The sequence below is a fragment of the Numida meleagris genome, chromosome 1 (assembly GCF_002078875.1).
Source record: "Numida meleagris isolate 19003 breed g44 Domestic line chromosome 1, NumMel1.0, whole genome shotgun sequence".
Classification (NCBI taxonomy): Eukaryota; Metazoa; Chordata; class Aves; order Galliformes; family Numididae; genus Numida; species Numida meleagris.
The window spans coordinates 36,159,939-36,187,064 of NC_034409.1; the positions used below are offsets into that span (position 1 = coordinate 36,159,939).

Genomic DNA, 27,126 nt, shown 5'->3' on the forward strand with positions numbered 1-27,126 from the left:
GTGCTGCCGGGGCGGCCTCGCGGCCTGCGCCGCCGGGCCTGCAGCGAGGCCCCGGGTGCGGAACGGGGTGAGCCGGGGATACCGTCAGCCTGTTTCCTTTTACAAATTATATATATTTTTTTGCGTGTGTGCGCCTTTTACACTCTCCTCCTGGTGGCGGTTAAGGTGATGTGTAAACAGGTTCTGGTATTCCCTCAGACGTGTTGGTAAAACAAACTTGAAACGGAGTGATCCCCTTCAAGAATTTGCCTGCGTGCACGGTGTGCTCGGTCCGGACCGGGGGTGGCATGGGGCGGCGGGTTGGGGCAGGAGCTTGCAGTGCAGGGCATAGGGCTGCAGCTGTGTCCCTGACAGAAGCAGGGGTTCACCTACACCTACTGCAGTTTGGAATTCCTGTGTTATTGTTGGTGGTGGTTTCTTGGTTTTTAATTTGTTTTCTTCAATGAAGTTGCAGGTAACTTTGTTTTGAATGTTCTGTTACGTGAGATGGTGAAAACGTGCTGTTAGGTGTGGATCAGCCATAAGTCTGATTTATCAGAGAACTTGTTTCCAGCTTTGCACTGTGTTGTCCTGAGGGGATGATCAGAACTTTCTGTGTCTCACTCTTGTACATGTGTGTGCATATTCATGCGGTTCATGTGGGTGAAAGTGGTCTTCGTGCTCCCCTGCACACAGTACCCTGTGGTACTGGGGACTCTTTCGGAGCCCCTCAGCATGGGAAAGGGAGGTTGAGATGCTCAAATTGCTGTCGCAGCACTCTGCAGGAATCCTTGCCTTTCTGGAAACTTGGATTTGTTTCAGGCTGTTAAAACTTGTAAAGACCTGCAAAAGCAGAGTAATTGTTCAGGTTTGCATTGCAAAGGCATCTCTACTTGGACCTGTATGGTTGTCAGGTGTGCACTGGGATAGTTGGAGTTTTCTTATAGTAGTGTTTTAGTGGAACATGACTTGCAAGGACCAGTTTCATAGTCTTGAAGGCTATGTTCTGTACCCCTCTGCTATTGATGAGAATTCAGCTGGCATGAAAAACTTCAAGGTGTCAAGCTGCTTCTGATCTTAGGAAGGGATTTGAATACTTGATACCAGGCTCTGACCCACCTGACTTGCAAGTGTGTTTCTGTTTCGCTTTCAGGAAGCTGTTGATAAGAGTTTGTTAGGAGGTAAACTTGCTCTGTGCTTTTCTTCCAGAAAGGTAACATCACTCTCAAAGTCATCATTGTTACTGTTACCTGTTTGTGGGTCGGTTCTAGCAGCAGTGAAAGCAAAAACCCTTGGCTAAGAGCTAGCAAGAAAACACCAACCATTAAAATTTATTAAAAATGATTTGAGTCCTCTTTGAAAGAGTCTAATTGTAGAGAATTGGTATTCACTGGGAAGAACAGGATGGTTAATGCATCCTGTAGTTTGATGCTAGGAACTGGCTACGTGATGGCACCTGAAAGCCTTGGTCTTCACCTCAGCCCCAAAAAGCTGTGCGTGCCTCTCAGGCAATGGTAGCTCTCATGAACTATTTTTGCTGTATTTGCTGTGCTTCTAAATGTGTTTCTGGCTAGACAGAAGTTGGAAACTTTATTGCATTTTGAGCTTCTGTTGTGTGGTTTTTGTACTGGTGCAAGGGCCAGGCTGTGCTGTGACCATTGCAGGATTTGTTACCTCACTGTACTTCTAAACCAGTTGTGTGCCATAACTCTGTTATAAAATATTTTGCTCCTCCTTGTTGTTTCTGACTCCAGAAGCGAGCATAACATCAAATACACTCTTTTAGTTAAAACAGATGTTTTTTGCACCTGCCTTTTTGACTTGATCTGGAAACTTGAGAGAAACGTTGACTTGCTTGCTTTGTTATAGGGTGCATAGGAAGTGCACCTAAGCTCCCAATCTTTGTTCTCAGGTAGGTTCTGGTTCTTAACTTCTTTGGGGTTATCTCTTCCTGTAAAGCTGTAATGTGGTTGAATACAGATTTCAAAGGCACTTAAAAAGAAAACAAACAAACAAACAAAAAACCCATGCATAAATAAATAGAAAAATTCTCAACTTCTTGGCAGAATACTTGCCATGTTTGTTGTATATTTCTAAATGTTAGCTTAGGTACAAACCGGCGGTAAGGTTCTATAGAAGCATGGCACCATTATGTCAAAGCAGTATTTTGGGCATAAATTTAAAGGATTACCCTCTAAACGATAGTTTAAAAATTATTTTTATTATGATCATAAATATTTTTTTGCACAAACAACAGTGCTTCTTGACAAAAGCTAGGGAATTCAAGTTGGATTACCTTTGCCTCATCTGGGTTTTTGAGGTGCAAGTAAGTAAATTTAAAAACAAAAAAAAGTATGTAAACGTTCTTCTACGCAGGAGAGACCTATTTTTCTTTTTCTCTTGAAGTTCATCCTGGTATCTCAGAGTGATTCCAAACAACCGGTTTCTCTTGTTTCCCAAATAAGGTTGACCGTCTTTTCATTTTCTTAGTTTGTTTTCTGTCGTGCTTCAGCACCTATGTTCTGTGTTTGTGTGTTGCATTGGTCTCCTGACCCGGGTTCCTGTAAAAACATACGAACAACTGAAACTTTGTGGGTAGTCTCATTGACTTAAAAGCACCCACTGGTGTGCTGACAGTTAACCTCTTACATCAGAGCTTTCAGGGTAGAGACTGGGATGCTGACAGCTCAATCTACTTTTATTGAACATTGTAACAGCGTAGAAAGGGTTGTGTCAAATGAAGTTATTGCACAGTGGGATGTTTGAAGTTTTCCTTATGGAAATTTGTTTTTAGAGGTGTTTGTATTCCAGACGTACATTTCCGTGCTAATCAGTAAGAGATTTCTGTGTAGGAATTACAGTGTTTATGCTTTTATTTCAGCAATAACAAAAGACTGTAAACTTTCAGATTGCTTTCAATTTATGTTGCATCTTTCATTTATGCTGAAAATTGCATATCATATGGTGGTAGTTGGTACTAGCTCAGAGCTGAGCTGCTTTGGGCCCCAAATTGAGATGGGAATGACCCCTGCCCAAGGAGGGTACTGGGCCCCCCTGTGCTGCCCTCCCTCAATTTGTCTTGAGGTAGCCTTGGTGATCAGCAGTGTTACAGGAACGTGGGCTTTACTCTCTCCTTTTGGCTTGCTCTGGTATCTGACCACCCTCTTTACAAGTGTAATATGTTTAAAACTTGATTATAACCAAGAATTTTCTCAGACACATCCTTCTTGCGGTGAGTTACATTGCAAGAGTTGTACTTACTAATGAATTTCTGATCAATGCCATAGTTTGCTTCTGCTTTCCTTCATGGTGGTATATCTAGCATCATCCTGTACCCCATCTCATGATTCCTTTTGGTTGCAGTCAGTAGTTTAATGAACTTTCAAAACATATTCAGGGCTCTACCTTCAAATTCTTTGTGCATCTGAAGATCAGTGATGGATGGACACAGAAGTCAGACCTGTAAAAAGCTATAGTTTATTTAAAATGAAAACTACTGTAAACACTGCTATGTTTGTGGGAGATGAAACGGAAACTCCTGCTTGGTATGACTCTCACTGAGCAGACAGACCGGCGGGGGCTGAGCGGTGGGGGCAGAGAACGCTGCCTGTCTGCCTTGAGTTACCCTGAAGTGATACACGAGCGGTAAGTAATGGAACCCATTTCTAGCTGAGTTTTGGTTTGGAGCATCGGGATAATGCTTTCCCGTGTTTCACTTGGCTGGTTCGAGGGTTCTGTGGAACTAGATACCAGCAGTAGTTAGTGTATGTAGTTAAAGTAATGTTTATAAACACCAAATGGTCCTATGCTAAATTCCATCGGTGGCTGTTGTATTCTTTGTCCTTATGCATTTTGGAATTTTGTGTCAATGACATTTTCATTACAATCTGAAGGCATGTATACTTGAAAACAACAGGTTTCCAGGCACCAAAAATAAGCTGTATGACTAATTATATTAAAACAACCACAACAGTTACAAATTATGAACTCTTAATATTTAGTTTTGTAGGCAACTTTCTTGGCAAACAAGTTTTTCTAAGGGTGCCTTGGTAACACAGAGAACGATAACATAATATCATCGTGCATTATCTTTTCTTTCCAAGGATTGTCTGAAGATTCCTGTCCTAGGGCGAAATAACTCGTGCTTTTATTGGTGGACTGAGCACTTGTCATACAGTTTATGTGACTGTATGAGTTTTTTCTTCGAGTTTCAATGGAACAGTATTCCTCCCTCTTCAGCATATTAAAACTTTGCATTGTTTGAGGTACTGATTATTCTTTGTATCTATTTTTAATACATTTTCCGCGTTCTAATTATGAGAACTATCCTTGCAAAGGAAGTGTTGTCAAGGAATTAAAATGGTGGGGGAAAAAAGGGTATGCCAACCTTTCTTCCATTGCCTTGGTGTGTGGGGGACTCACTCAGATGTGCTTGGTGTTTTCCACTATTCAGTAGTAATGCAAATAATGAGAAAGTACTTGTTGCATATACATGTTAAAGCAGGAAACGAGCTGCGAAGCAGGTTATCTTATGTAATGACCAAGTAGGCTAAAGAGTGTGTAGAAAAGAGGGTCTTTTCTCTTCTGGAAAGCATGTACCACGCTTTGGAGAATGGAGAAGTGCAGATCAGGAACGTTTTCAAACAGAAGTCCAAACTGCATGGCACCAGTGTTTGAAAGGCTGAAGAGATCATGAGCGATTCTGAACGTTGAAAGTGTCTCGTATAATATTGTGTCCGCCTGTAGAATTGTTTGCAGTAAAAAAAAAAAAAAAAAGCAAAAACATTTAATATGAATTATTTGATCACTTTCTTGCAATGCCAGTACTGTTCTTGATACTTTGCTGCGTGATGTACTTTTTGCAACATGTCCAAAGCATCGTCATAAAATACTTTCAGTATTTTGTACTGGAATCTTAATTTGATTTAGGTATGTGGATGCACACTTCTAGTGAGTGAATTCTTCAAAATCAAACTTACTAAGATCAGCATTATATGCAAGAATAAGTCAGTATCTTGTTTTATTTCATGGTGAAAATATGAAGTGAGTTTGGGTTCCTGTGATGCTGTGATATGGAGCTAACATTTTTGGTTTATTTGGGGGACATTTTTTGGCACTTTCAGACACGTGTTTTGGGCCATAAATCCATGATTTTTATATACTCCGATTCATGGGAGTTGAGTGGTATAAAAACGTGTATTGTGGGGCATCAGTGAGGAAGCAAGAAGTATTCAGAATTTCTTGGAAGGATAAAATGTAGTTTGAAAGGGATTGGTATTCTTCTGAGCTCTCCTTATCTCAGGTGGGTGTATACCATGGCTGTCAGCAGTGTATGCTTTGACGACAAGTGGTATTTTTCATGATGATTTAATTAGGAATTTGCAAAATGTTGGTGCTAGCCATGATCCTAATCTTTTTCTTTTTCTTTGGAGGATGTGTAACCCTAAAGAATGCCTCTTACGCATCTGGCAGGTTTTTTGTAGGGTCCTGACTGTAGGCTCAGTTCCTAATACTAAAATAAATTTGTTTTTATAGCAGCAGCTCGATAAGCCTCGAACTGGGATGCACAAGCGTGGGTCTGGTTGGCAAACAGGAGTGAGCCACCGCGAGGAGCCAGCTGCAACTGTGCCTCGCCGTCAGCGTGTGTGCGGTCCTGCCTGCAGCAACGCTGGGCCCTTCAGTGCCAGGGCGTACCTGCATCTGCAGGCTGACTCTTAAAGCAGAACCTTTTTTTGTGAGGTGTGTTTTAAAGCTCAGTAGTCTAAGCATCATTTGTAGGCCGTGCTATTAATGTCGTTAGCAAAGAGCCTGGAGGGGAATAGCGTAGGCTACGAGTGAAGAAACAGCGGTAGTAAAATCTGTTGATAGTAGGATGCGCTTAATGGATTGTTTCATGACCGCCTGCAAGAAATAAGGGAGGCAACGTTCAGGTGGGATTGTTTTGAAGAACGCTGTGATACGTGACCATGAAGTTAGCTGTAATTTTACTTTATTTTTTTTCGATAGGTAAAAAGGAGAGCACCATTGATAATGAGAGCTGGTGAGGAAAGAAGAGCGAAGCTGAATGTAGGGAAATGCATGCTGGCTTCATTCTGCAGCACTGTGCTTTTTAAAAAAAAAAAAAAAAAAAAAGGCAAACATTGAAGAAGCTTTGATTCAGCTTTTCTCAGGATATGTGATCTGTGGGCTTGCTTCGTTTGTCTGTCCCTCCCATGCAGCGGTGGGTGTGTATAAGAGTATGTGTATGTATGTAAAGTTCACATAGTTAACTTTTAACTCAGAAATTAAGCATTTAACTTACATACACGGAAACTTCAATCAGAAAGAATTAGATAATATTCTCATAAAATTGTAACCAGGTACAGGAAATGTGTCAAAATTATTGTAGCCTCTTGGAGAAGAGCTTCTGAGAGCTGATGTGGGATGGATTCTGCAGCCTGTGAGCACATGCAGTCTTGCAGAGTGTCTGCACCACTGCTCTCTTCCCTGGAGCAGGAGGGAGTGAGTGAGTGACTCATGAAGAGACGTGGAAAAACGGGAAGGAAGTTGAGGGTCACCGTGGTGTGGGAGAAATATTAAGCAACAGAAGAAGAAAGCTGCAGGAAACCAGTTTTTATGAGTTCTGCCGTTCCTAGAAAATATGTCTGCGCTTATGATCAGTAGCAGTTTTTCAGTGGATCCAAATTAACTTGCTTTGTCTCAGAGAGTTGGGTATTTGGGGGGATTGGCAGGAGAGAATCTGCAATCTGAATCTCATCTAATACCGTGCTTCAGCTGAGCAGTTGTTCTTTGTGTGCGTTGATGTTACTGTCCGTGGCTCGGCAACAGATTCCAGTGCAGTACTTAATTTTGTAATGTGCTTCTAAAAATAAGCGCATAGTCTTATGTAACACCTCTTGTATTGTTAGCACCTAGAGACTTCATCCCCACCGGTGCGAAGTGAAGTACAATTGCATCCTACCTGATTTTTTCAGCGTGGGTATTTACATCTGAAACGTTTTCCCTGACAGTGACTGTGGCCAGACAGTATTTTTGCTTGTGTTTCAGGAATACCAACAACCTGGTTTGCACGGTTGGATGGGTTTCTCCCCTCCATTTGCCGTTTTGCAGTATCATTTTGGTATATCTGAGAGAACCACCAATTTGAAAAGGCTGTGTAGTACTTGAGACATTTGTTCCTATAATTTAAAGAAGTGTGGTGGATTCCTGCTCACAGGTGCATGCACTTCACAGGTTGCACTTTCTGAGGCATCTTGCATAATCTGTCTCTTCAGTGGAACTGCAATGGTTGTGAAAATGTGTGGATGCTACAGACGTGAAAAGATGTTAATTGTATGAACACAACTGTGATGGCAACTCTAAAATATGCTCAGAAGTAAACCTCAGGGTTTTTTTAGTATTTCAGGTGACATTTGTAATCAAATGGCATTATTCTCTTAGATACGGCATTATTCTCTTAGATACCTGGTGCCTCTTGCTGTAGCCTTAGCTATGCTCTCTTTAATGTGATGTCTATCATGCTTTTTGTGCCACTACCCTGTTTTCAGCTATGAATTGAACTCGGGCTACAAATAACGTGTTGTTAAATTAAATGATGGAACACATTATATCCTGCTGACCGGGGGGTGGCACCTGTACAGATCAGACTTGTCATATGTAAATAATTTATGGGACAGGAGTTGGATGCGTCAAGAATTACAGCTTTAGCAGAGCAACTTGATTCTCATTTGTCACCGCTTCTTGAAGTAGGTACTGTATTTTTATGTTAAGAGCACAGCTGGAACTGCAGAGTAGAGGATCAAAAGTTGAATCTGAAAATATGAGGCCAAAACAGAGAGACATTTATTAGTTGTTCTGATATTGTGTTTCTAAAACTTTCTACGGCATTGTTTAGGGGCATCCCAAGTGCTTCATTTTGTGAGATCCTTCTTCCCTGAGGGTTTCTGGGGTTCAGAGCTGAGTAAATTCAAGGGGATCTGAGGGCTGAAATTGTACAGCTAAACAAATGCAGTTTCTTAAGTAGCTCCCAATTTTAAGAATAAATTGAGCATTGTAGTTGCTTTTGATAGTTGTTCTATCTGAGCAATTCAAATAATTTAATTTCCTAGCAGTGTCTAGATCAGTGATTCAAAGTTTTGGGGCTTGGGAAGTGCTGCCAGCCCTCAGACTTCCTTGTAAACCACAGATGTCATCAGGAAAGATTTAAAAAATAAAAAAATAAAAATTGTAATGCATGGTATTTATTGCACCAGTGGCCCGTGCTTCACTCTGAAGGTTACCCTTGGTGAAGTATGGATTAACTTTGTCCTTCCTGAGGCCAAACAACATGTGTGTATATTTGGATGGATAGATACAGGGCATTTCTGTGTGGATAGGTCTTATTCCTACATCAGACTCTGCTTGTTCAGTGGGAGGATGGGCTGAGGTGGTACATGGCAGTGTGTTGCCCAGCCTGTCACCCTGTGCCTTCTCCAGTTGACAGAGGATCTTTAGAGAATGCTCTTGTCCTCACCTGTGGGTTTGGGAAAAGCCCAGCGAGCTCTGCACCCCCCCTTTGTGGAGGCCTGGGGGTGCCATCCCCTCAATGGTTGGTGGGGAGGCAGGCTTCCGGTTCCTGGGGCCTGCCTGTGCCTCCGTGTGGGTGAGGAGCAGGATGCCTGACACCAAGTTGTTACTCAGCTTTGCTTCACTGATAGCGAAGTTCCTGCCTTTTTTTTGGGATTCTGGGCTCTTCAAGAAGCCTTGGGGTGTGGGTGGAGGTGTTTATCCTATACTCACACAACTTGCTATTTATCAAAGGTCTAGATGCTTGTAGAAGGTATGTGCCCCCGCTTCCCTCTCTAAATCAGGTGAAACCATGACACACATCAGGTTTCTTCAGTGGCTGCTCTTTTGGATTACAGCATGCGGAATGAATGGATGGTCTTCTCATTGAGTAATGTAGGGTCAGAATGAGCTCACATCCCTTTAACATTGCCCTCACTGTAGCACTTCATAAAATTGTGTGGGTATGTTTTGATCCTTACGAAGTGTGGATATTTGGGTTGTGAACATGTTTTCTGTGGAAATTCTTAGTCACTAATAATTGTAGTGACACATTAAAATATCTATTGCTGTTCTTACTGCAAAGGGAAAAATTGTGACAGATTTCACTTGGAAAGTAAGCTTCTGAAATTGATACACATTAAGAGCACTTAATCATAATCCAGTTGTCAATGCTGAACACTAGTACTGAAACAGAAAAAAATGAATGGGGGTCTTGCCTAACCAGTTATCCTTGTGCTTTGTAGTGTCAAAGCCGGAAAACATCAAGTTTTGACTTGTTTAACCAAGCAAAAATCCCTCTGGTGTTGAGCTGCTTCTCTCTGAATGCAGCTACTGCTGTTCTGCCCACATGATTATTATTTGCTTTTCTTCCTCTGAAGAACCACTTGGTGTTTTTCTCTTACAAGTCCACCCCTGTCAGGGTAACCGTGCTGTCCTGGAATGAGATCGAGGGCTGCTGCTGAAATGGATTCTTTGTGGATTCCACGGCACGTTGTTGTTGTTCGGCGCGTGCCATCCATGTCCTGCTCTTGTTAGCAGTCTGACCTGTGGCCACTGTAAAACTTGAAAAAAAAAACTGGCAAAAATCAGTGATACAGAAGACTAAATGACTAATGTAAATATTTCCCTTGAGACTCATAGTGATACTTTGTAATTATACCCCTGTTATGAGGAGTTAAATTGAATTTGGGGTTAATGTGTGACATGTTAGTGTTAAAAATCTATGTAACACTGCTGAAGTGCTCGTATATCCATTATGTATCCATTTCATAGTACTTTTTTTGTAACTTCAAATGTGCTTTGAAACTTTAGCTATTAAAGATTTGCATTTTTTTTTTACTTAGTGCGAGAAGCCTTAAATTGGTTTGCTGTATAAACGGGGAGAGGAAGAGCTATGTTCCTTCAAGCGTGATGAAGGTGTTCCAAGTGCTAGTATGTGCATATGGTGCTGTGAGCTTAATTTTTATCCGAAGATGAGTGTTTTATATAAACACCAAAGACTTCAGCTGCCCTTTTTTTTTTGTTTCCCATGTTCTCAGAAATGGTGTCCTTTTTCTGCCTTCTGTAGTCTTTTGTGTGGTTTTGTTGTGAGGCTGTTTTTGTTGTTGTTTTTCTTGTCCCTGTACGCCTCTTACCTTTTTATCTGTTCTTTTTTTCTCTTTCATCACTTCTGCCATCCTTAACTGCAATTTGAGGTCGAAAAGCAATGTTTTGGATTCTTCTGTTGTTCTTCCTCATGCGCAGTCTTTGTATTGCTATGTTGCAAGATCATAAACGGGGAGGGATGTAGTGTACTGTTTATATGAGCATTATATGAGTGATACAAGCAAACCCCTCCCTCAGCCATTATATAAAGCCCTGCTCAAATGATTGTTAAAGCTGCAGAGTCAAGGCTGTCTGAATTTAAGAAATGCTGGAGTGAAGGTTTTCTTTCCCGTCTTGAGTCAGGTTCCATCTGCATAGCGTTACTGCAGTGTTCTGACCAAATGCTGTTTTTTCCCAAGGGACTGAGGCCTCATTTGTTCGACGCGATGCACAGTGTTCACTCACTGGATAGATAGATATTAAGGGTTTTAAATTCCATTATTCAGACCAGACCATCCAAAATCATAAGTAAATTCTGGACTAACGTTTCCTTCCTGGTTTTTCTTCATTATGGTTTTACATAAAATTCTTTATAATGTGTTTTGGAAAAAAAAAGTTGTATCTTTGTGTTGCCTCACTGAGGTGACAGCTGTGCATTACAAATAGAGAAACTGAGATATTGGCTTACTGGAGGTGCTTCTTAATATTTCCCAACAGAAATGCCTCACCTTTTGTTCATAGATGTGAAAGGTTAATGCTTCTGCACTGACTCTTGAATTACTTCAAGCAGAAAGCGCTTATGGAAATCTTTGTGTGGCCCTCCAAATGTTACTTTAAAAAAAGAAGTCTTAAGAGGCAGGCCTCAAATCAATATAATATGTGACATTTAAACATCTTAGCCAGGCATGTTGTTTTCTTTCTGTAGTCCTCTGCCTCATTAATTATAAGAAGATAGAGGCACATCTTGACAGTGGTCTCTGGTCACTTGGCCGTACACCAGCAGGCTAAGGAAGTCCAGCAGTGGTGGGTACGGCTCCAAGCTCTGGAGCTACGCACGCTGTAGCGGCTGCATCTCCGGGGCTGCCCGCCAACCGCATCTTGCACGTCTGCCTTCTCACTGCTGTTTCTCTTTCTGTTCCTGTTCTGACGTCTTAATTCCTCTTTTTACTTTACTCCTAGCCTGTGCCCTAGCTGTGTCCCTGTCGGCACACACAAGATTTTTAGGAGAATTCGCCTCTCTCAGTCCTAGGATGAAGTGTCCTTAGCTGTGCTGGTTAGGTGGTGTCACGGAAGGGAGAAGTTGTGAAATCCTAGACGTCTCTCTGTGTCCTGTGCGAGCAGGGTGGGTCTGCGAAGCCTGCAGCTGCGCCAGCCTTGAGCAGCTCTCCCTTGTGGTGCACACACCAGGACAAGGAGCTGACCTCCTCCGCACTGCTGCATGGCCTGTAACAGCTGCGGCGTCCCAGCAGGTTTTAAACTGTTTTCGGCTGGGTGTGAAAGGGTGCGTGGCATGTTATCCTATTTAAAAAGACTCAGAAATGATTGAGCTATCTCAGCTGCTTTTGAAAAATAGGTCTGAGTTCAGACTGAGAGGTGATAAAGGAAGTATTTGGACATGTAAAGTCCTTGCTTCCTGTAGTTAGACAAGGTGGATGAACATGGGGGTCTTACAAGCAATGGCTTGTAAGTATTACTGCCTGCGTAATGTAACTGCTCTTAAAGGTAAAAACTAAATCTATATGTTGTCATAGCATCTTCTTCCGAAGCAATGCATTTGAAGGCAATTTAAATAAGGCCCAGAAAAAAAAAATATATTTCATATGCATGGAAGTTACCAAGCAGTTTTCTGAATATGAAATACAGCAAGGGCTGTAGAAAAGCTCTAGAAAATCTGTGGTTCAAAAGTGTTTCACTAACGTCAAATTATAGAGTTGTTTTTGGAATTCCTGACTTTAAAACATGATATGGTTTTGAAAGCAAGTTATTTGCTCTGAAAGTGTTTCTGCTCTTTCACTGTTTTTCATTTTCTGAGAAGAATCTTCACTTGAGAAGAAAGCTTTTATTTTAGGAGGAAGCCTGACCTGCAGCTCTATAGGAAGATTACTGACACTTATGAAAATGGATTGGAAAGCAGAGGGGAGGGGAGCTGTACCATCATAGGTAAGGAAGGAGTGCCATTGCTACATTTAAAGAAAACACAAACAAACCTGCAATCCCACCATACTTTGTAGAGGTGTTTTTTTTGCGTTTCTATTGCAAGTGAAGATACTTGAATTGTCAGGGCAAAGGAGGGTTATGTAAGGAGAAAAAGGGGTGATGCAATGCAAAAGTGTTGCTGGAATAAGAGTGAATGTTCTCTGGTGAGGTGAATTTTAGTTTTATTTGGTGTGTTCACTTGCATTAAAAACATCTTCACTGTTTTCATGATAGGTGTTCAAGTAATATATGACTCATTTTCTGTTCCTCTTTGTGTTTTACAAGTGAGGCAGTTAATATCTAGACTTGACTATAAATCTTCTAGTATCAATTTAATATCCGGATTTATCCCCCATATCTTCCAGTGCTGTATTTCTTTGCTTGAGGAGAAATTTCTCTCTTCTTGCTTCAGCTGGCTAGAAGGAGTAGGAAGCCAGGCATCGTCAAGACCAGTGAAGGAAGAGGGGGGAAGAACTTCATGCGTATCCTTGAAAGCACATGTATGCCAGAAATGAGCATCTACTCTCTGCGTGAATAAGCATAACTGGACAGTGTATATTACTGTCATGTCTTTAAGACATTATGCAGTCAGCGTAACTGGTGCTGAACCCTTTTCCTCTCTTCCAGACTGTACTTGTGGCAATACCAATATAGCGAATCGGTTATGCAAATATGCTGCAGATAACGAATAATCAATAATCCTCCCTAGGCTGCACTTCACAGTGTTGTTCTGACACTGTGAATGGCTGGACTGAAACTTTTCCCTTTTACGTTTCAGCTGTCAGGTGGAGGGATTTGTTTTCCTGCAATGCAGCCATATTTTTCTGCCCATAACCCAAAGTTTGGGTTAAAATTTTCTATACAGATAGCTGGTAGCAGTGCTAGGCTTGTGCTCAGGCGTAGCGGTCTGAATGCATTTTGTATTGCTATAGCAGTTACAGCATAAGTTATTAACAGTTGTGAAGCTTTTGAATCATCTTAAAACAAATAAATAAATGCGGTCCGCCCCGATGTGTAGTTACCAGAAGTCTTATGGGATTAGCGTTTTTTGAGCGCTTCCTCTGTGTGACTGTGTGATGAGTTGTGTTTGTTGAGATTACAAATTAGAGTGCGGTTGGAATATATTCCTGTAGCAGATCAGTTCTGGATTCTTCCTTTCTTCTCCTTACTCCGTCAGGCCTGTGTTGTGGTTGGTGTCCTCCTCAGCGAAGGGCCTGCATCGAATTAGGCTTTGTTTGCTGCTGCGCCCACCTCAGGCACAGCGCCTCTGGGATCTTTCTTCCTAAGCCTTCTTTGTCTTGAGAAACTATGGGCTGTAGTTCATAAAACTTATTTAGATTCTTTTGGCTGAAAAGCGTAATAAAATTTTAATGTGTAAGTTTATAATGATGCGTAATGTTAGTGCATAATTTTGTAAACTCTGCAGACGCTTAATTTGTGCTTCCCCCCTGCAGATGCGTACATATATAAATCATTACCAGTTTTGGCTGCAAATATTTTCAAGTTACAGTTTTGTGCTTGGGTTTAGAGAGTTGGAACAGTATTAATTGGATTAGGTGTAAAACATGCAGAAGGAAAAGTTTGTGAACCATGTAATTTTTGTTCAGTAAACAATTCAGTGTACTCAAATGTGCTTATCTCTAGATTTATTGTGAAAAAGCCCTCACTGGGTCAGGACACTAACCACAGTAAGTTAGCCTATGCTACTAGCCTTGGTTATAAAAATCTCCGTTAAAAATGAAGTAGAGTTCTTGTTACTGACTTCTGTGTCTGAGCACAGTTCTAAATCAGGCTGCCTGGTCTCTCTTCTTTTTCATTTTTTCAGTTGAAATTTCATCTGTCCATATCAAGTTCTGTGTAGCATGCTCAAGAATCACAGAGGTTTAGAAGCGTTGAGATTTCTCTTTATGGTGTGTGTGTGTGCATTCTTTAAATGAGCTATTAGAATCATAGAATCGTTTGAGTTGGAAGGGACCCTTAATGGTCATCTGGTTCATTGCCCCTGCAATGAACAGGGACACCTACAGCTAGATGGGGTTGCTCAGAGCCCCCCCAGCCTGACCCTGAAGGTCTACAAAGATGGGGCATCCACCACCTGTCTGGACAATCTGTTCCAGTGCCTCGCCACCCTTATTGTTAAAAACTTCTTCTTTGTATCCAATCAAAATCTCCCTTCTGTTACTTTGAAACCATTTCCCCTTATGCTATCACAACAGACCCTGCTAAAGAGTCTGTCTCCTCCTTTCTTACAGCCCCTCTCTAGATACTGTAATGCTGCTCTTGAGTCTCCCCAGAGCCTTCTCTTCTCCAGGCTGAACAGCCCTAGCTCTCTCAGCCTGTCCTCCTAGGGGAGGTGTTCCATCCCTTGGATCATTTTTGTGGCCCTCCTCTGAACTCCTTCTAACAGGTCCACATCTCTCCAGTACTGAAGACTCCACATCTGGACTCGGTACTCCAGGTGAGGTCTCAAAAGTGCAGAGTAGAGAGGAGCAGGATCACCTCCCTCAACCTGCTGAGCATGCTGCTTCTGATGCAACGCAGGGTATGGTTGGCTTTCTGGGCTGCAACTGACATTGCTGGCTCATGTCCAGCTTGCCATCCACCAGTACCTCCAGGTCCTTTTGAGCAGGGTTGTGCTCTGTGGTCGCGTCCCCCATCTTGATAGTGGGAGTTGCCGCAACCTGGGTGCAAGATCTTGTACTCGGATCTGTTGAACCTCATGTGGTTCTCCAGGGCCCACTGCTTGAGCCTGTCTAGGTCTCTCTGAAAGGCATCCTGTCCCTCGGATGTGTCAGCTGTACCACACAGCTTGGTGGTGCTCTCAAATGTGCTGAGAGTGCACTCGATCCCATTGTCAATGTCACTGATGAAGATATTAAAAAGCACCGGTTCCAGTACTGACCCCTGAGGAACACCACTTGTCACTGGTCTCCATCCAGAAATTGAGCCGTTGACCACCACTCTCTGGGTACAATCTTGCAACCAGTTTCTCATCCATCAAACAGTCCACCTATCAAGTGCATGTATTTCCAATTTGGGGAGAAGGATGTTAAGGGGGACCGTGTCAGAGACCTTACTGAAGTCCAGATAGATGACATCAGTGGCTCTTCCCTTGTCTGCTGACACAGTTGTGCCATCATGAAAAGCAACAAGGTTGGTCAGTCAAAACCTTCCCTGAAGTGAAGCCATGCTGGTTGTCCTGTATCACCTCCCTCTCTTCCATGTGCCTTACCATGGCTTCTGGGAGGATCTGCTTCATTAGATCTTATGACTGTAGGAATGTGCTTAATGCTGATAAACTCACTGCAAACTTTTGTTGTAAAAACTTTTTGAAATCTAGATCAGTAAGAGATATAATGGTAGAAGTCTCATTTTCTGAAAAGAGGTAGATATGGAAATGGTTAAGGGAGCCTGTATTAATGCAGGAGAAGCATATTGCTCCCATATACGTCACGTTACTGACACATGTTAATCATGATGTACTTCAAAGGAGTAAACTACTGAAACAATTCCATTTGTTTATGCTTTTATCTTGGGATGTTTGGTCGTAATTTAGGAACAGTTTACTCTGGAAGAGAAGTATGAGTGGTTTAATTGAATTTAATTGAAAACTTTTACTTTAAAAAGTTGGGTTTTTTATTTATACACTGGAGCCATTCTAAATGACATTAAATAGTAATTATGCCAATTAGAAAAGATTATAATCTATTCATGCTTTGGTGGCAATCTTGAGCTCAATGTTTCAGCAGTTTTTGGAGATTCTTGATAGGCCAATTCTTTTTAAAAGCTGAATTTCTCGTGTTAAGCATCAGCCTCACTAGATCTCATTTCAGTACTAATGCCTATAGTTTCTCAGTAGTACAGGTAATACATTTGAAGATGGTAAGGTTTTTTTGGTCATCCCTCTCTTTTTTCCCCTGTTAGAGAGAAGGCTAGAGTCTTCTGGAATACTTCCAGTTTTAAAATTCTGCAGTGATAATTCCATTCTTGATTTGCAAATGTGAACAATGCTAAAGACACTCTCCAAAACTGACATGGTGCCATCATGTACACATTATAAAATCAGGCAATCATTTTACATTATCCCTCAAAACAAATGGTATGTAACACAAGATTGTGGCTGTACTACAGTCCTTTTTCTACGTTTGCTTTCTTGTTGAATTCAGTAGATAGTCATCAAATGATCTTCTTTGTTGTATATTCTTCTTACATCAGTTCAAACTTTCCTTCTTTTGAGAAATGTCAAATCGCACCGTGGCAGTTTAATGGTGCAGAGAACAGCCATGATATCCCTAGCTATGGTAGAAGAGTCTGATCCTGTCCTCATGATCAGAGAGGTAAGGGAGATACAGAATTTAAAAGTATTGTATTTTCATAAACATATCTCTAGCTTGTGTCCAGACAGGAGGCTGACAGTTCTGCCTTTCATTTGTTCCAAGGTGCACGCTTGTGAAGCAAACACTATGTATTACTGGGGTGCTAAAAAGTATGGGAGGCACTTCCTAAGTAATGTTGTTATTAAACTTTGATCTGACGTTGTTTAGCTTTCTTCTGTTAGGACCTTCCCATAGGACTGTGTCCTCATGTTCAGATCCAGAGATTCTCCTGTTGCTGCAGGGTTCAGAAATCCAGAATCAACGCTTTCTCTTCTACGCATCTTGTAGATCAGATGTCTTGGAAGGTGTCACTGAGGGATGAACCATTAGACAGTGTGCAAGAGGGTGTCTCCTGAAACACTATTGAAGGGTCTTTAAACTGTTCCTTCCTGGGGTTGTTTCGTTTCTTTTAGCTGGTGTCTCAGAACAGCATTCTATGCGGTGAGAAGTAAACTTTTTCTTATTTATTCTGCCTGTCTACCCCTCTTGTGAATGCTCATGTTGCCAGTCATAGCCTATGAAAGGTATTTTGCATAGGAAGTTGAGAACTTCAGATGGAGAGATTTTTGAAAAATACCTTGGGGATAAAAAAGAAATGAAGATTTTGGATGGCATGGACTGTTTAGGAAAGTGGTATGTTCTTAGTTTGAAGTAAAAGACAAGCAGTTATGCAAGGTGCCAGCTTCCCCAAGGAAGGTGTTAGGGAAGAATGGTCTACATCCAACGTACTTTACCTCTGTGGTGTTAGCCTTCCGAATGAAATGTCAACCTGCAAAGCAGTGGCTTTGATGCAGTCATGTTTGAAGAGAAATTTATGATCATGGCTGCTGTAAAGCATTTTGCTCTTTCTACCCCCTCCCCCTTCATTCATAAAAGCTTCTTGGCAAACAGTGGCCAGCCAGTGCAAGTGTATGTATGATGGGGAAATGAGCAAATAAATAAAGAGATCCTGCCAGCCTGTGAACTGGCTGCAGAGTTACTGTGAGAACAAGTGGAGAAGTTGGTTGGCAGAGGCTGCTCCAATAAATCTGGAAAGTCGTTTCTTCAGTGTTCATTGCTAGACAACTTGCAAGCTTTGCCTTAGGCTCTAACAATTATCTGATTTCCAGCAAGGCAGTTGAATTAAAGAGAAATGCTACGTCAGGAAGAGACAGGAACTAGTTTCTAAAGAGATCTTTCAGGTAGCTTGCTGGGCTCTTCTCCAGCATAACCTTTGTGTAGGAAGCTACTGCTCTTCTAGGTCCTTCTCAGAAAATTTGATTTTTGGAGGTCACAGAATGTGTCAAAACAAGATCCTGGATCACAAACTCATTTAAAGGTGATGAATACTTCAGTGAATGTCTGTTGGAAATTATCTGAGTCAAGGTGAAGGATGCCTTTTTCTGAAACCACAGAAAGCAGACTTTTGCACAACATCTCCATTTCTGCATTTATGTTCTGCTTTGGTGCCCACTTTAAGGTAAGCACTGTGCGAGTGAAAGCAAGTGGACAGAAAGGTCCTGTTGCTTTCCATGTCACTATTACTTTTTTAATGAGTTTTGTTGATAAGCTAACTCAAGATAGAAAAGGTCTGTCGGGACTGATCTGCAAAATGAGTTGAAAGAAACTTCTCAGGGGAGAAACCTGAAATCTGTCCTGTCACTTTGCTCTAGACTTGCCTTTATCTCTAGACATGCCTCGTCCAAAGTTAGCATTCTGCCATCTTCCTCACAGTGAAATCATTTCTCAGCATCTTTGAGTGCGTCTGTTTCCGGGAGGCGCAGCGTGCCCCTTTCCATCAGCCTTCAGAACTCTGGGTATTTACTGCTACAGGCTGAGTGTCCATTAGCATAGGCTTACAGGACTGATGTCTCTGCGAGTAACAGGTTTTATACTGAGGTTCCTTTGTCTGGCTTCTCCAACTTCATACAGAGAAACAGAAGCTGTGTTCCTTACATTGTATCCTTAGGGAGTGAGTGTAGGGGGGAGGCTGTGCCTTTTGGTACAAAGCAGAAACCTAGGATTGGCTGTTTGGTTGGTGACAAAATGCACTCATAACTACCCATAGCTTTGTGGTACTGTCCTCAGCTGGTTATATTCTATCTAGTACTAATAGTCAGTGCAAAATTTTAGCTTTAGAGACTCCTTGATAGTATGCAAAGGAAGCAGAAAAACTCACATCCTATTAATGGCGGTTTCAATCTTTGGTAATGCTGTCAGCCGTGTTTTCCCTACCTGTTGCTTCTGGTGCTTAGTAGTATTGGGTTTTGGCTTTTTTTCTCTTGTCACACTTGATCTTTATACTTCTTTCAGAAGTGAGAGTGGGGATAGGGCTTGTCCGCGCAACTCAAAGTGAGCTTGAAAAACCAACTTTTATTTAGACATCTTTGTATCTTAGTGTAAACTTTTCTTTTATGCTTTTTTATTAAATAAATTATTATGAGACTGTACTGAGCTTTCAAAATGTTTTTTCTGCATATTGATATTGTAGGTTAAGATGTATTCAGAAATAGAGATACATACAAGACTAGAGTTTATACCAGCATCATTTTTAATCAATTTGTATTTTTTCAGTTATTGTATATTGCTACAGTAAGTGTTTTTAAGGGACAAAAGCTGGCAAATATGTAGCAAGATATATTTGAATTATGAGGCAGCCTGGGGATGATGCTAATTGGGAAAAGTTTTACAATATTATATATATTTTTATATTTTAATTTATGCGACTATTGTGTTATCCCCAACATTAACTTGGGAGCATTATGGGGGCTGTTTTATTGTGCAGGAACCTTTTAATCATAATTACGTATCATCAGTCAAGATCAGCTCTGGGTGCTTGTTCCGAGAAGCTTATAATTCATTCGAAGTAAAATATTGCAGGAGAAGGGAAGAGCATGTGTAGCAACATGTAATACTGAAATTTGATGTAAAGCACTAAGTGTTCTGATGTATCCTTCCTTAAAGGAATGGCTGTTAATATATTGCAAACTAATAAATCTTAGTGTAGCACTGTTTATAAAAGTGCTTGCATAGTGGCACATTTTTCTTTTTTTACTTAGAAGACCCTTTGCTTTTAGACTTTAGAAAGTGAGCTTCTTTCTTTAGCTGTCATCTAAATACTATTAATGCCTCTTAAGAACTGGTGAGCAAAATACTGTTCTGGTCCATCATCAAAAGTAAGCATGTGGAGCGGCATAGAAAGTACTGAAACAATAATTCGACATCGAGTGTTCTTCCATTATCATCTGTAAAACATTTAGATGAAAAGTTTGCCTTTTAGCTCTTCCAGTTTAAAGAGGAAAAAGCTGAACAGTTTTGACTTGAGAACCAAGCATATTTTCTGGAGAGGATACGAATAAACTTCGTGTTCTTCCTAAGTACTTCAGATTTTTCATTATGGAGTTTTCTGAAGGAAGGCAAGGAATGTGAGTGCTGGCAGATGGAAGAGAGGCGCAGATTAGTCAGCTGACAGTGCTGCCTTGCTCCTTCCTACAAAGGGAGAGTAGAATTTGGATGAGCCTTAGGAGAAGTAATCGTAGCCGTACTTTTACATGCTAAGTGCAATTAGATTTTTGTAATTTTGCTTGATAAATATAGGTGCTCTGCAAAGACTGCCATGTTTGGTGAAGAATTTTAAGTAAGTGTTGAAGCTGAAGAAACTTCAGTGTACCTGGCCAAAGACAGTTATGCGGGTAACCATTAAATTATGAAAGAACGTGCTATATTACTTAATGTGAAAGCCAGCTTTTCTTGTAATTCTTGCGTGAGAGGGATGTTACTACCAGGGAGTTTTAGACCATGATGCTGTTCTTGTATTTATTTTTATTTTTTTCCCTTTGGATTTTTCTTCCTTGCTATGTGTTTAAAACAAGAGGAAGGAAAAAATGAAGGGAAAAGAGCTCTTCTACGCTTCCCCAAAGCAACGTAACACTCAGATTTTAATTTTGGAATAGGCTGGGCTATGCTGATATCAGTAGGATCAGTGTGTCAAAACACCCTCGAGAGATTGGCCCCAGTCCCACACTGAACATAGTATCAACTACACTTGATTTAAGACATACTTGTTCGTCATTTGACTTCATTGAAGCTGTGTGTATAGTGTTTCGAGTTGAGGAGTAGGTTGTAGAACTGTAAAATAGAAAACAGTGATTGAAAGGGCATTATTGATTGTTTCATGTTGATGTTTTCTAATAAGACACTTCAAATATTTTACCATGAGACCTTCTTATTTATTCAAATCCTTTTTTCCCTCTTTCCGTCTCTGTTGCTGATCTCCAGTTTGCTACAAAAACTCTTTTGCACGGATACTTTGCTCGTTTGTTCTTCTGCTTGCATCCTCTGCTGTCGGGTGACTCTTTGGGGTCGATTGTTTTTGCTCCTGGTGCTGCTGAGTGCTGCGCTCGCTCGGGGCGAGTGGTGTGCTGGAGCAGGACACAGCGTGCGTGTGGGACCAGGGAGGCACCAGGAAGGGTGAAACCAGTTATCTGCAAAGTGCTTTCAAATCCAGTAAACAGAAATCTTTAAAATATTTTCAGTAATTTTCACTGATGATGAAGCATTTGTTTGCAAGTGGGACTGGAAAGTGCACAAGTTGTTTTGTGATTTGAACAGAGTCCACAACAGCTGTTTATTGAAGTTGTGTGCTCTTGTCTGTCTGGAGAGTATGCATATGTGAAAGGTGGAAGCACAGCTCCTTATTCTTGCAATAGGAAGTCTTTCTTAGATATGTTGTTTATAGTGAATTGCACTTCTGTGCTGTTGTTGTTGCGTTACTGTAAAACTGTTGTACCAACAACCTAAAAATAAGGCCGCTTTGAGATTGTCTAATATATGTTGTACTCTGTGGATTCAAATAGTAGTAAATAAAATGCTTGAAACATTCATGGGATATTGTGCTGTGGTGCTGGGCTAAAAGAAAATGCTGGAGAAGGCTACACCACCATGAGTGTGTTCTGGTGGACAAAAAGCTTAATGCAAGCTAGCAGTGAGTGCTTGCAGCCCAGAAGGCCAATTGTACTCTGGGCTGCATGAAAAGAGGGGTGGCCAGGAGGGCGGACGGGGGTTGTCCCCCTCTGCCCTACCCTTGTAAGGCCTTGTCCAGTGTGTTGTGTCCAAGCCTGGGGTCTCCAGCACAAAAAAAAGATGCAGAGCTGTTGGAATGGGTCCAGAGGAGGCCATGAGGGTGATGAGAGGGCTGGAGCGCCTCTGGAGATAGGCTGAGGCTTGTTCAGCCTGGAGAAGAGAGTGCTCTGAGGAGACCTCATTGTAGCCTGTCAGTACCTGAGGGGAGCTTATAAACAGGAGGGAGACTGACTTCTTGCTTGGCCTGATAGTGATAGGATGAGGGGGAAGAGTTTTAAACTAAAAGAGGAGAGATTTAGTTTAGATGTGAGGAAAAAATTCTTTACTCAGAGTGGTGAGGCACTGGCACAGACTGCTCAGAGAAGCTGTGGATGCCCCCATTCCTGAAGGTGTTCAAGACGTGGTTGGATGGGGCCTTGGGCAGCCTGAGCCCATGGGAGGGGATTGGAAACTGATTATCTTTAAGGTCCCTTTCAATCCAAACCATTCTGCGATTTCATGACCTTGATGATGGTAGCATCTGGGTTGTGAAGCAAAATGGCTATGCTGGTGTTTGGTTCAGCTTGGCTAGCACAGCTGTGATCTTGTAGAAGATCTTGCTTGAAGAAACAAGGAGAGGGAAACTTGGAGCAATCCTAATCTGATGCAGGAAGGAGAAAGCAGGAAACTGAATTTTGGTGTAAAATTTGATGTGGTTGCAATGCTGTGTACTGAAAACCTTCAAATGAGAGCCATTAAGCTGTGCTGCAGAGTGCCAGGAGGGGCCAGGGCCAGCGTGTCCCGAACTCCAGCCTGCAGAGCTGCGTTGTCATTTCAAGACAGTCACGGCTCATTTCCACAGCCACTGAGGTGCCAACGCAGCCTGTGCCGCGCAGCCTGGTTTAAGAGCACTGCGTCCGGCAGGCCGAGGAATAGCTGGTTAACTTGTACTGACTGTGCAGGCTTTGTATTGAATGTAATACTGGTTTAGCAGTGCTGAAAAGGATAACTTGCTTTTGCAGGTCGCTTGTAACAATTTTTTTTTTTTCCTTTGAGGCTTAGTGACTACACTGACATCCTCGTATGCCCACAGCTCCTCAGACCAGGCACCACTTCTCTGTGCTTGGTGTTCAGATAGAGTATTCCTGGTGCCATCTGTACTTGAGGGAGCTCCAGCCCCAGGTACTGATGTGACACTGGCTGTACTTTGTTGGATAAATGTCCTGCGTATTAAATGCAGAAGAAGGAAGGGAGGTGTCCCACAGTCTCAAGGATTTTCTGCAGTAGCTGAGATGTTGTCTGCTGCGGTGGCCTTCATGAACACAGCTGTACTTTGCTGCGGACTTGTGCTGCTTTTGCTGGGGAAAAGAAAGCTCCAACTTTCTGGGAAGAATTTTGATATTGCCTTCATATATGGCTGCCTTGCTACAACCAGAGGAGTTTTAATAGTCTGAGTTTAGGGGGATGGCTGTTATAAAAACACTCATATGCAAATATATATGTGTTTGATAAGATGCTTGTACCTGTTGTAGAGAATCAGCCTTTTAGTAAACTCGTGCAGTTTGGCCTGACACTGATGATTGCTCATTCTGTCATGGAGTCAGCTTTACAGTTCAGTCACTGAGCATCTTTTGCCTCTTTTTTTTTTGTGTGTGTGTATGTGTGTCTGTTTCCTCCCAAGTACTGTGGCTTTTACACTGCTTGAAAACTTCAGCTTCTGTTTTTCCTTAATCTCTGTTCAAACTTCTGGAAGAATATTGCTGGAGTTAAAGACTTTACAAGCATTACCTTTGGTACCCTTGACCCAGCATTTTTCCCTCTGCTGGTATCACTCTAGGTGTCCCAGCCACTTCATCTCAACCCTTTCCTCTTACCTGGTTACAGTTTTTTTTTTTCTTTTTACAAAGCCTTTTCTTTGTAACCTTTGCCCTGTTCTTGATACATTAACCACATGTCTCAACGGTCCTGATGCTGTCCTACAGGTCGCTACAACCTTTCCCTTTCTGGGATCAGACTGTGGATTGTGAAACTAGAGAAAGTTTAATTGCATTGCAGAGGGAAAAGACGCTGCAGAGGGAGAGAATTTTATGGCCTGTTGTAATATCAAAAAGAAGGAGATAGATGTTGAGGGGTTATCTTTCCCTTCTTCTTTCCTGATGGCGTCGGGGCTGGCTGTGCTGCAGACCAGTGAGGACAGAAATTGGTGTATCTCTGAATTTCAAGGTACTGGAATGGAAATATGAAAGGAAGTATCACAGAGGAAGTATCTATATTCTGTAGTGATGCAGATCTACTAGCAGAAGGTCAATCAACCAGCCTTTTATGTATGTTAATGTTGCCTGCTTTGTAATAACGAAGCAGATCTTTCAAGGGACTCAGGAAACGGTATTACTGACTTGAAACATCTTTCTGTCTCTTGAAAACTAAACTACATACAAAATGCTCAGAAATCTTGTCCGCATCTTGTCAGTTTAATGCAGCTAACTGGGGTGATTACAGACACATCTGTGAAGGCTTTTATGCTGTGGTGGTTTCAGGACCATTATGTTTTGGCAGTAAAATAGTTGCCTAGTAACTAATCCTTTACATTGCAGTGTCCCCTAGGATTGTCTTTGGAACTGGTTACACCTTGCAATTTGAATTGCTCTCATTTAATCTAAGATGAGATGCGCGGGTCTTGCAGTTCAGAGTTACTAATTCGAGGGAAGCAGAAATGTCTCATCAGTTTGCTGGAACTCTCGAGTAAAGAGAAATGCCTTTGGGTTATATGGTGGTATGCATCAGTATAATACAGCAACGTCGAAGAAGGAAGTATTGGGAAGCCACATGCTGTTTACCAGGGCCAAATAATTAATATGTCAGGATTCGGTTTTATCTTCAGTTTGTTTTCTGTGTGTTCTGAGTACAGTAGCAAAAGTCTGTGATTTAATGCTTTTGGGTCCAGGTCGAAAATTGGACTGGCGTTTTAGAGGTGAAGATCTTCAGGTAGAGCTTTGTCAGGTCTGTTATTCATTCAGAGATAAGTTCCTGAAATGTCAGTTTCATTGATTTCAGTGCTGCAGTGATGTGTGTTGGGATTTGATCCCTTTAGAGAGTGCTGCTGCGGGGATGGAATTGTCACCAGGCCAGGGCGAAGGCTGCTCACTCCTGTAAATGTTCCTGGTGCTTTGGCCTCTTGTTGGGAACCTGAAGATACTTCTTAGTTTCCTGTTAGCAACAGTAATGTTTTCAAATCTGAATCTTTCCAGAATTAGAATTTGGATTTAAAATAACGATTGCCTGCAGTGGATATTTTGAAATCTTATTAATAGGAGAACCACTGGAAAAACAGCTGGAGTATTTTGGGTACTTGTAATTTCCGGGTAGCAGAACAAATCTGTGAGACCAAAGAAGTTTGTAGCATCAACAAGAAACTTTGTCATTTCGTTGACATTGTAAACATTTACTGGCCCAACTAGGATGGTTAGTTTTTTTCATTCCTGTTTGACCGTAGAACCATCTAAGATTCCTTTTTTATATGGGTGTTTATATTCATTTGGGGTTATTTTAGCACTAAAAATGGCTCTGTGTAGGTATAAAAAATAATCTTGTAGAAAAGGAATCTTATAGTAAAGACATGCATCTGGAATTAAGTTTTTTGAAAATATATTCCTTGGAATCTCTTCTCTATGACAGTCTCTGTAGAGAAGGGCTTCCCTTTGTGCAAGTTTAATGAAGGCAAGAAGATTATTTACTCTGTTAGAAGAGAGCCTAAGCAATGTAGCATAAGTAATTGCATTTTTTTCTTATTTTTTTCCCCACAAGGGTTAATGTGCAGAACTGTGAGACATGATCCTCATATATACAAAACAAGGAAGGCATATGATTGCATGCTTTTTCCCCCCCATACCGCAGGAAGTTTGCTTTCTTATCTGAATACTGTCTGAAGAAACTGCCAGCGTTCATTCTTGCAGTCAGTCATGCTAGCAAGATTTTGTTACATCTGTTCAGAGAGGACCCAAGCTGGTGTCTTTGGAATACCCCAATTTTGTGTGCTCTTGTGTACTTGACCTTTTAAAATCTGTCTAGAAGTTCTCTGACAATCTGAAATCTGAGTATTTCACCATTTATAGTCATCTTTATTTAAAGCAAATGGTATTTCCATATGAAATTCCCCGCTCCGGTCAAATTCTTAGTGCGTGTACCCATCCCAGATACTGAGAAAGGCACCGGTTTGTGCACAGATAGAAGTGGATTTAAAAGTTGTTATCTGAGGTGCAATATGAGGAGGAATTAAAAGCGAAAAATAAAAAGGAGTAGCCAGATCATATAGGCTAGTGCAGAAACTGGAGCAACCTGAAAAATATTACTGATAGTGAATACTGTTGGCCAGAAACTGAATATCTGCTTAGGATTTGATAACTTTGAATACCTTTCCATTACTCTTTTGTGTTCTTTCCAGAGGTGAGAGATAGAATCAGGAACTTAGTTATAGAAACCTTACTTACAGAGTTAATTAAAAAAAACAGCAATCTTTAAGTGCTAGCTCTTCAAAAACCTTTTGAAATCTGTGGTCAGCAGGGAGGCCTTTTTGTAGAGATAGCATGTAGACACACATTTGAGTATTGTGTCTGTATCTTTGTATGGGTTGTTGCACCTCCCTCCCCTTAACCTTGGTCAAATCAAAGTTTTCTGCTAAGATTGTTCTGTCAGCTGCTTGATGCCAGTGAACAAGAATGCAGTTGTAAGGTGCCAAATAGTGAAATTGACTTAAGTCAACTGGGCAGAAGGATGTTCAGAAATGCGAATGCTTTTGGATAATTTTCTTATTAATATCTCAAATCTATTAATTAAAAATTTCTTGCATTATTTTTCTTTGTGAAAGTCAAGATTTTTTTTTTTCTGAATGGAAAATGTTGCTGTATTTTAGACTATTGTATGGAAGTAAAGGCGGTCTTTTTAATTCCTGAAGTCCTTAAAGTGGAAGCAGCTAATAGAGCATACATCGAGTATTTGTTTTGCTACTTCACTTTACCTGCATAGTAGGAAGTTTTAGAAGCCTTGCTCTGCTATTTCTGTGTGCCTGTACTCATCAAGCATGACATTCAGGTCATGTAGGTGAACTTGTCCGTGAGGGAGTGGTGGTTCTGCTTTGACAGCTGTCTCCTGCTGAAGATAATGGTGGCAGTGTCTGTGGCGAGAGACGATGCAAGATCATGATTTCTTTGTGTTTAATGTTTGCTTTCTGCTAACTACCTTTTGTGTAGTTGTTTTGAGCTCCTGCCAAAGTTGTGCATGTCTGAGCACTTTCTAAATCATTTTTTATTGTTTCAAGTGCGGATTGTTGGTGTCTGTTCTGCTTCAGGTTTCAAGTGCTGCATCCTGATTTACTAATGGCAATTTAGAGCTGCCTTAGATGGGAATA

General features: G+C 41.4%; 1 protein-coding gene across 1 annotated transcript in view; it reads left to right on the top strand.

The window, feature by feature from the left end:
- The window catches only part of CNOT2 (CCR4-NOT transcription complex subunit 2), a 93,916-nt gene that overhangs the window by 766 nt on the left and 66,024 nt on the right, over positions 1-27,126 (top strand). The gene's annotated exons all lie outside the window — the stretch shown is intronic.